At 47.8% G+C, this 9,560-nt stretch overlaps 1 non-coding gene across 1 annotated transcript; it reads right to left on the bottom strand.

The window, feature by feature from the left end:
• Positions 1-8,944: 8,944 nt before the first annotated feature.
• trnaq-cug (transfer RNA glutamine (anticodon CUG)) lies at positions 8,945-9,016 on the bottom strand. The gene has a single exon. It is a non-coding gene; the product is annotated as a tRNA-Gln (tRNA).
• Positions 9,017-9,560: the final 544 nt, after the last annotated feature.

Raw genomic sequence — 9,560 nt, 5'->3', positions numbered from 1 at the left:
AAGGAAACGCATCTAACGGTGGCATATTTGTGCTTTGGTAATGAATTTACTTTGAGCTTTGAAGTGTTATGCGCTGCTGCCCGGGACCCAGACACTCGGTGCCCTCTAGTGGCCGGTGGTTGCCTCACGGATCTCACATCCACTTGTCGTTTTGTGAACCAGGAGCCGAGATGTTTCACATCTTGTTCACATCAACGTGTAAGTCAAATAAAGCAACGACTTGCTGCTCCACTGCGAAGTTTACGCACGTCGGTGACATTTGTATAAAGGGAAACAAATTTAATGTTTCAGGTGACCCATTCGTCCCCACTGGGAAAGGGAGAAAATAAGGTATTTTTCAGTTTCAGAAAAAAATGGGCCAACGTGATCGGGCAAAGGAAAAGCCGCGGATCTGAGTGACTGTGTCTGTTATAATCGGGGCTTTTATTTCTATATTGTATGAACAATAAAACTGCGGGAAACGTCCAGCACGGCAGACTATGGTAATGAAAGAAGGGGACGAAAGGAGTCAAAGGCCGGGTGGGCGACGGGGGAAGATGGGGATTTTTTTGGCACAAGGATCAGAGTAACGCACACAAAACACTGGAGGACTTCAGCAGGTCAGTCAGCATCTATGGAGAGAAATAAAAACATCGAATTGTCAGGCCATGTTCTTTCATCAGTACTGGAAAGGAAGGTTGAAGAAGCCAGATTAAGAAAGCTGGGGAAGAGAAGGGAGTTCAAGCGACAAGGTGATTTGTGAGGCCAGGTGAGGATGGAAGGTAATATGTTGGGGAAAGGGGAGTTTTGAAAACTGGGAGATGATAGTTGAAGCCAAGTAAGAATAAAATGTAGACATTTTGGAGAAAGGGAAACAAATGAGAGGATGGGTGGTGATTGGTGGAAAGGAAAAAAAAGTTGAAAAGCAGAAATTAGATTGGATGACTAGAGGGAGGCGGTAGACGTGCGAGGAAAAGTGAAGACGCAAGAGGGAATCCTGAATGGAAAATTGAAACAAAGAGAGGAGAATGGAGAAATTCCCGGATGAGAGAAATCCTTGTTCGTACTATCAGGCTGAGGGCTACCCAGACGGAATATGAAGAGTTGCTTCTCCATCCCGAGAGTGGCTTCATCGTGGCAGTAGAGGAATCCATGGACCATCATGTCAGAATGGGAATGGGCAGTGGAAATAAAATGTTTGACCATTGGGAAATCCTGCTCGTTGCGGACGGAGCAAGGTTGCTCGACAAAATGCTTCCCCAATTAATCTTGTGTCTCGCAGTTGGAGATGAGGTCGTATTGGGAGCTCCCTAGACAGTAGATGGTCCAGGCAAACTCACAGCTGAAGTGCTTCCTCTGCTGGAAGGACTGCATGTTGTGTGTTAGGAGGTGAATGGACAGGCGCAGCACTTCTTCCGTTTGGATAAACATCAGAAGGGAGTGTTTAGTCGTGGCCGATTTGTTCGGCGATGGACCCGGGATCCATTGGGAGTTCCTCGTGCAGCTTCGAGTCCTGATAACTGTGTATTTCCAACATTTTCAGATTGATATTGTCCGTAACTCTCTGATGCAAACCGGTCATGTAGACTATGAAAAAACGGGTCAAGACCAGCAGCAATTGTTGGTCACGGTCTACAACACAGAATTGAACCATTTATTCCTACTTTTCTCAAAATCCGCCTCTGCGTCGCTGTTATCCGAAAGGCTGTTATCCGAAAGGCTGGCGGCTAATGACTCGGCAGATGTTTCTTCTCTGTTGTGTTTCATTGCCAGCTGGTAAACGCTGCGCTGAACGTAGGCCGGGGTTCCCCTCTGCTGCCGCGTTGGGAATTTAAACTGTTATATTTCAGACACGTACCGAGATACAGTGAAATCCTTCTCCGTTCATACCGATCATAGGGTTGAAATCATTACACAGTGCATTGAGATCGCACAAGGTAAAGCAGTAACAGAATGCAGAATAAACTGTAACAGCGACAGGGAAAGAACAGTGCAGGTAAATAATAAGCTGCAGCATCAGAGCGACGTGGCTTGTGAGGTCAAACGTACACCTTATCGTACCAGGAAACGATTCAATAGACAAAACAGCGGGACTGCAACTATCCATAAGACTGTGATAAGTTGGTTCAGGCTCTTGTGCTTTCCGCCCGGTGGAAGAGGGGACAGGAGAGAATATCTGCGACGTGGGGTGTCTTTGGTCAGAAATCTGTCTGTTCGATTTGACCAGAAAGTGCGTGTTTCCTCGAGCGGAATCCTTGGAATTTACGAACTTGCCTGAACAAGTGTTGTGTTTTTCATTTAATTTGGGGTTCTCGATCGTTCAATCGGAGTCCAGTTGGTTTCATCCCAGATGAAGGATATGAAATAAATGTCTGATCTACTACACTGAATGATAATTAATAAAACACAACGACTCACAGAAAATCGCCCATGACTTAGTGTGAGTGGTCGACTTGGTCCCAAGAGTTCCTTGTACATAGTGTTCTAAAAGAGGTTATTTTTATAGCCTGAAATTGTAAATTTTTAAATGGCCGAGAATCGAACTCAGGTCTACTGGTTAGAAAGCAGCTATGCTCACCACTACACCGGAATCGCCTGATGATGCAGTGGAGATTCGGGTAGTTACCGTCTCCTTTGCTATAAGATTCAGTTCTGTAACTCGATTATCAGTTTCCGAGCTGCTTTCTGAAGGCTCATGCCTCACCCCGTTGCAGTTCCTATCCCGACCAGTGGATGTCGCGTCATTCCAACAGACCGAAGAAACACAACTCTCTGTTTGGTCTGCAGGGAAAAGCAAGTCAAGTCAAGTCAATTTTACTGTCATTTCGACCATAACTGCTGGTACAGTACATAGTAAAAATGAGACAACGTTTTGCAGGACCATGGGGTTACATGACACAGTACAAAAACTAGACTGAACGACAAAAAAAAAAACAGAAAAAAAATACACTGGACTACAGACCTACCCAGGACTGCATGAAGTGCACAAAACAGTGCAGGCATTACGATAAATTATAAAGTCGACAATGGGGCAAGGTGTAAGTCCAGGCTGTGGCATTGAGAAATCTGATATCTTGGGGGAAGAAACTGTTCCATAGTCTGGTCGTGACAGCGCAAATGCTTCGGTGCCTTTTCCCAGACGGCAGGAGAGAGAAGAGTTTGCATGAGCGGTGCGTGCGGTCCTTCATAATGTTGTTTGCTTTCCGGATGCAGTCAGTGGTGTAAATGTCCGTCATGGCGGGAAGAGAGACCCGGATGTTCTTCTCAGCTGACCTCACTATCCACTGCCGAGATGGTGCAATTTACCACCCAGGCAGTAATACAGCTGCTCAGGATGCTCTCAATACATCCGCTGTAGAATGTGATTAAGTTGTGGGGGGGGGGGGGGGGTGGGAGTTGGACTTTTCTCAGCCTTCGCAGAAAGCAGAGACGCTGCTGGCGTTTCTTTGCTATGGAGCTGGTGTTGAGGGACCAGGTGAAATTCTCCGCTAGGTGAACACCAAGAAATTTGGTGCTCTTAACGATCTCTACCGAGGAGCCGTCGATGTACAGCGGGCAGTGGTCGCTCCGTGCCGTCCTGAAGACAACAACTATTTTTTTCGCTTTGTTCACATTAAGAGACGGTTTGTTGACTCCGCACCAGTCCTTTAGCCACTGCACCTCCTCTCTGTCAGTTGACTCGTCCTTCTTGCTGATGAGACCCACCACACTCGTGTCATCGGCGAACTTTATGATATGGTTCGAGCTGTGCGTTGCAGCACAGTCGTGGGTCAGCAGAGTGAACAGCAATGGACTGAGCACACAGCCCTGGAGGTCCCCGTGCTCAGTGTGATGGTGTTGGAGATGTTGCTCCTGATCCGGACTGACTGAGGTCCCCCAGTCAGGAAGTCTAGGATCCAGTTGCAGAGGGAGGTGTTCAGGCCCAATCGTCTCAGGTTTCCAATCAGTTTCTGAGGGATGATTGTGTCGAATGCTGAACTGAAGTCTATGAACAGCATCTAAACATGTGTGTCTATTTTGTCGAGGTGGGTTTGGGCCAGGTGGAGGGTGATGACATTGGAGTCGTCTGCTGAGCGGTTGGGCAGGTACCCAAACTGCAGGGGTCTAGTGAGGGAGGCAGCAGGGTCTTGATATGTTTCATGACGAGCCTCTCCAAACACGTCATGAAAAATGGACGTGATTGCAACGGTACGGTAGTCATTTACGCAGGACACTGAAGACTTCTTCAGCACCGGAACGATGGTGGTGACCTTGAAGCACGTTGGAACGATTGGTCTGCTTAGGGAGATGTTGAAGATGCCAGTGAGAACATCTACCAGCTGGTCTGCACGTCTTTTGAGCACTGTATCAGGAATGTTGTCTGGTCCAGCAGCCTTCCGTGGGTTGACCGTGCTCAAGGTTTTTCTCACATCGGCCACGGTGAGACACAGCACCTGGTAATTTGTCTGGGGGGGGTGGACTTCCTCGCCACCACGTCATTTTCCACCTCAAAACGGGCGCAGAAGTTATTCAGCGCATCTGGGAGGAGGCATCATCCGCAGTCAGATGACGTCCTGTATTGGTGATATCCTGGATGCCCTTCCACATGCGCCGCGTGTCGCCGCTGTCCTGGCAGTGACTGTCGATTCGCTGGGCGTGTGCACGCTTTGCCCCTCTGATGGCCCGGTAATATTTGGCCCTTGCTGTTGATGGGGCTGCCTTGTTGCCTGCTATGAAGGCGGAGTCACGGGTCCTCAGCAGCGAAAGCACCTCCACGGTCATCCATGGTTCTGGTTAGCGCGTATAGTGATGGTCTTGGACAGAGTAACATCATCAATTCACTTGCTTATGTAGCTAGTCGCTGATGCCGTTTACTCTTCTAAGTTGGTAGAGTCGCCATCAGTTGCAGCCTCCCTGAACATGTGCCAGTCAGTGTGCTCAAAACAGTCTTGAAGAGCAGAGATGGCTCCTGCTAGCCTGGTTTTCACCTGCTTCTGAACTGGTCTGGAGCGCCTGACCAGCGGTCTGTATGCTGGGGTTGGCATAACAGAGATGTGGTCTGTGTAACCGAGGTGGGGGCGGGGCTCCGCCTGGTATGCTTCGGGTATATTTGTATAAACTAGGTCCAACGCCTTCTCCCCCCTTTTTGCAAAGTTCACATCCTGATGAAATTTGGGGAGCAAATCGGCTCTTGAGTGAGTCGGAGCTAGAAATAGTTCCCTGCCTCACGCATCAGCGAAGGGGGAAACAAATCCTGATTATAAATGTTTCAAACAATGGAAAGAACATGCAGTTGGACGTTAATGGGAGCCCTTCCTTTGGCCAGTCATTGAACTCATTAACTGACGGAATTGCTAAAGAATCCTGAGGCCACTCCAGTCACAAAGTGAGAGGGGACGGGTGAAAGGCGCCTGATCTACACTCAACAGATATCAAAATGACTCTGTGAGCTCTAATATACCCTGGCATCCGTATGATGGCCCTGATGAAGGGTCTCAGACAGAAACGTCGACTCATTTCCATCGATGCTGCCTGGACTGCTGAGTTCCTCCAGCATTTTGTGTGAATTACTTTGATTTCCGGTTTCTGCAAATTTGCTCTTGTTTGTAATCCGTGTGACAGATTCCATAACCTCCTTTATTTCTCATTAGTGTGGTTTCTCATTCTCCCCTCCAAACAATCGGTAGACCAGGGTTCGATTCCCTGACGCGGAGACTGTTTTCCTGCTGGAAATTAAAATTGGAAATACAGGAGAATTTTTTGAACAAAACAAAGCTGTGTTGAAGTGGTCATTTAGAATATGAAACAACCCAGACGGTAGATAGCCCGGGACGGGAGAGATCATCGAGAACGTTGTGTTCAGCACCTTTTCTCTAGTAATCCATGAACGGGTCTATAATTGAGCGCCGTTCGGCGTTACACTCGGTCACCGATTCCGTCACTTCGAAACATGAAATACGGGCTGTTGCTGTGAGATATTAGCTCACTCACTTCCCAGCACTAATGCCGATTCCCTCAGTCTGTCCGAGTGACTGTCGAATGCAGGGAGAACAGCTGAAACACTTTGGAAAGAACTAAGCCAAGTGGGCAATATGTTTAATGCCCGTTTTAAACCCACCCTCACCCTCCCGCAGCCTCGGAACCTCCGAACAGACGCTCAGAAAGTGAACTGTGGTAAGGAACAGCGATGTTTCGGTCTATGACGTCATTCAAACATGAGAGCATGCGCAGCGCCGTTCCGCCCCTTGACCTGATTGACAGGACAGCAGAACACATCACATGCCCGAGAGCGGTTTTACAACAGCCGCGAATAGAGAGCTCATGGGCCCGGGAGTAGGGCGCTACAGGTGTCCACCTTCCAGCAGCAGCTTATCGCTCTGTGAGCAGCTCTCCAGACAGAATCGGAGATCGGCACTGACTCCGGAGATGGCGTTTGCGAGAAAGAGGCGGAATGTAACAATGACTGAGCACGGAATGCGGAGTGAGTGGGTAGGGAGACGCTATTCCCGGGTTGGGTTAGGTAGGGCTGTGAAGGCGGGGTGGGAAGGAGCTGCCGGTGATGTGCATTGCTGCCTCTTCTCCCCAAACCAGGGAGGAAATCCATGTTTGGTCCCGATCTCCTTGTGTTTGTTTCTGCAGGACACGGAGCCAGACAGGTTTACAAAGAGCGGCTGTTGCAGGATCCCGGAGAGAAGTGTGGCGGACACAGTTTACAATGGCAGCATACACAAAATGCTGGTGGAGCGCAGCAGACCAGGCAGCATCTGTAGGAAGAAGCACAGTCAACGTTTCCGGCCGAGATCCTTCGTCAGGACTAACTGGAAGGAAAGAGAGCAAGAGATTTGAAAGTAGGAGGGGGGTGGGGAAATCCGAAATGATAGGAGAAGACCGGAGTGTGTGGGGTAAATATGAGCGCTGGAAAAGTGATTGGCAAAATGGATACAGAGCTGGAGAAGGGAAAGTATCACGGGACGGGAGGCCTAGGGAGAAAGAAAGGGGGGTGAGAGCAGCAGAGGGATATGGAGAACAAGTAAAAGTGCGATGGGCAGAGTGAAAAAAAGGAGGGGAAAATAAATAAATCAGGGATGGGTTAAGAAGGGGAGCATGGGCATTAACGGAAGTTAGAGAATGTAATGTTCATGCCATCAGGTTGGAGGCTACCCACTTGTTACTCCAACTTGATTGTGGCTTCATCTTGAGAGTAGACAAAGCTATGGATAGACATATCAGAATGGGAGTTAAAATATGGGCCACAGGGAGTTCCTGCTTTCTCTGCTGGACAATGGGACGTGGAATTAAAATGTGTGGCCACATCCTGCTTTCTCTGGCTTTTTCTGTCTATCCACGGTCCCAGAACAGGATCACTACAATCCAGTAACGTTGTTCAGTCTCCTTCATCATTCAACGTCGGCAGATGGTATCTATTTGGTACTGCATACGCCAAATTGTAATAACCCATTGACACCGATTGTTCAGACTAAAGACAACATTTATATAGAAAGGGGATACCCTGGTACAATAATACAGTAGGCCGGCCAGCCGACTTTGTCAGTGCTATCAACAGGAGTTGTGATATTACTGGTGACATAGGTATTGTACGGACAGTTACCTAAATCTGATCACATTACCCGTAGTAGCAATAACAGACACCACGTTCATCCTCATGAAGCAGCTTCAGAGATGAGGATTCATGCAGTCCATTACAAGAAATTTAATGTCAGCGTTCAGAACAGTTCCACTGGGAAGTGTAATTTCTCTGGGCAGTTCAGACCAGTGCTCCCTTCACAGATCTAACTTTGTTACCAACGTAAAACACAGACTCAATTTTGCCCGAAACTCATTACCTCCATTTGGCCTTCAGCAGAGCGCTGGCATCGATCGAAGCTTGTGTCCTCCTCGCTCTCAGCAAAGGATCAGCTGCCTCGCCTCAGTTCAGCCACATCGAATTGTCTTCAATTCCAAAGGGAAGTTACAGACTATTACGTACGATGGTCAACCCACACACATTCCTGGAAGAACTCAGCAGTTCAGGCAGCATTTATTGAAGAATTATTTTTCCAACATTTTGTGTTTGTTAATCGAATTTCCAGCATCTGTAGATTTTCTCTTGTTTGCCAAGTGCGATGATCATTTGCTGGAAAACGTGTAGTGAAAAAGCAGCAATGAACCTCAGCACACTGACTACCACCCCCTTCCAGTGAAGATGCATACCATCCCTTTGGTATCGATCACCTCTGCACAGATGAAGTCCAAGTGATTGGGTAAATGCAAGCGGGCTTTTTCAACGAGGGTTGGGAGGGACTACAAACAGAGGTCATGAGTTAAGGGTGAAAGTTGAAAGTTTATGCAGAACAGGAAAGGACAATTCGTCACTCAGATGGTTGTGACAGTGTTGGAACGTGCATGCAAGTTTGATTTCAATATTTAAGGGAAATTCGGATAGGTGCGTGCATGGTAGGGGTATGGAGCGATATTGCTCCAGTGCAGGTCAATGGGATTATGCAGTTTAAATGATGTAGCACGGATCAAATGGAATAAAGGGCCTGTTTCTGTGCTGCACTTTTCTATGACCCCATGATTCTATGATCCAGAATCTTGAAACCCTGCCCTTGCACCAGCTCCTCAGCCACACATGCATCTGCTATGATCACTCACATCTGAAAACGCCAACAGGAATATAAGACTTCAAATCCCAACCAACCCCGCCCCCCCCCACACACGCTCAATAAAATAACATGACGCCAACAAGAAACTTCTTTAAAAAAAACTGAAGGAGAATAATATAAACTACAGACATCATGTATGTCTTCGAGTTTCGAAAATACTGTATCCTCCATCAGCATCACGGAGCTCGTACTCCGTTCAGGTCGTATACTCGTACCCAATCCTTCTGTAGGGCCTTCAGACACAAAGGCGTGGTCTCACGACCGAAGAGCCCTCTCACTAAAATTGTCACAGATAATCCACTGGGTATAATTAAAGTAATAGGTTCCACCGAGACTCGAACTCGGATTGCTGGATTCAGAGTCCAGAGTGCTCACCATTACACCATGGAACCAGATGTGCTTACTGCCAAGGACAACAGGAGGATGAATCTTAGGTTAGTATGAGGTGACAAGTGTAAACATTGACTGTAAATTTACATTGAACTTTATAATTCATAAAACATGTCTTGTGAGAACATGTTGAGGAAAGGAGCAGTTTTCACTTTCGAAGGATCAGGAGGAGACGTTACTTGAAAGAGGTATAGAAGATGCGGGCTGACTGGGAGACCTCAGTCAGTCCAGATCGGGTGCAGTATTTCCAACACCATCACACTGATCACGGAGTTTCCACAGGGCTGCGTGCTCAGTCCGCTGTTGTTCACTCTGCTGACCCACGACTGTACAACAATACACAGCTCGAACTACATTATCAACTTCGCCGATGAGAAGACCGTGGTGGGTCTCATCAGCAAGAACGACGAGTCAGCATACAGAGAGGAGGTGCAGCAGCTAAAGGACTCGTGCAGAGCCAACAACCGGTCTCTGAATGTGAACAAAAACAAAGAGATTGTTCTTGACTTCAGGAGGGCACGGAGCGACCACCCTGCGCTGAACATC

The sequence above is a fragment of the Hypanus sabinus genome, chromosome 31, assembly GCF_030144855.1.
Source record: "Hypanus sabinus isolate sHypSab1 chromosome 31, sHypSab1.hap1, whole genome shotgun sequence".
In the NCBI taxonomy this organism is placed as follows: domain Eukaryota; kingdom Metazoa; phylum Chordata; class Chondrichthyes; order Myliobatiformes; family Dasyatidae; genus Hypanus; species Hypanus sabinus.
The sequence above is the reverse complement of the archived record's forward strand: the minus strand, read 5'-3'. Positions and strand labels throughout refer to the sequence as shown.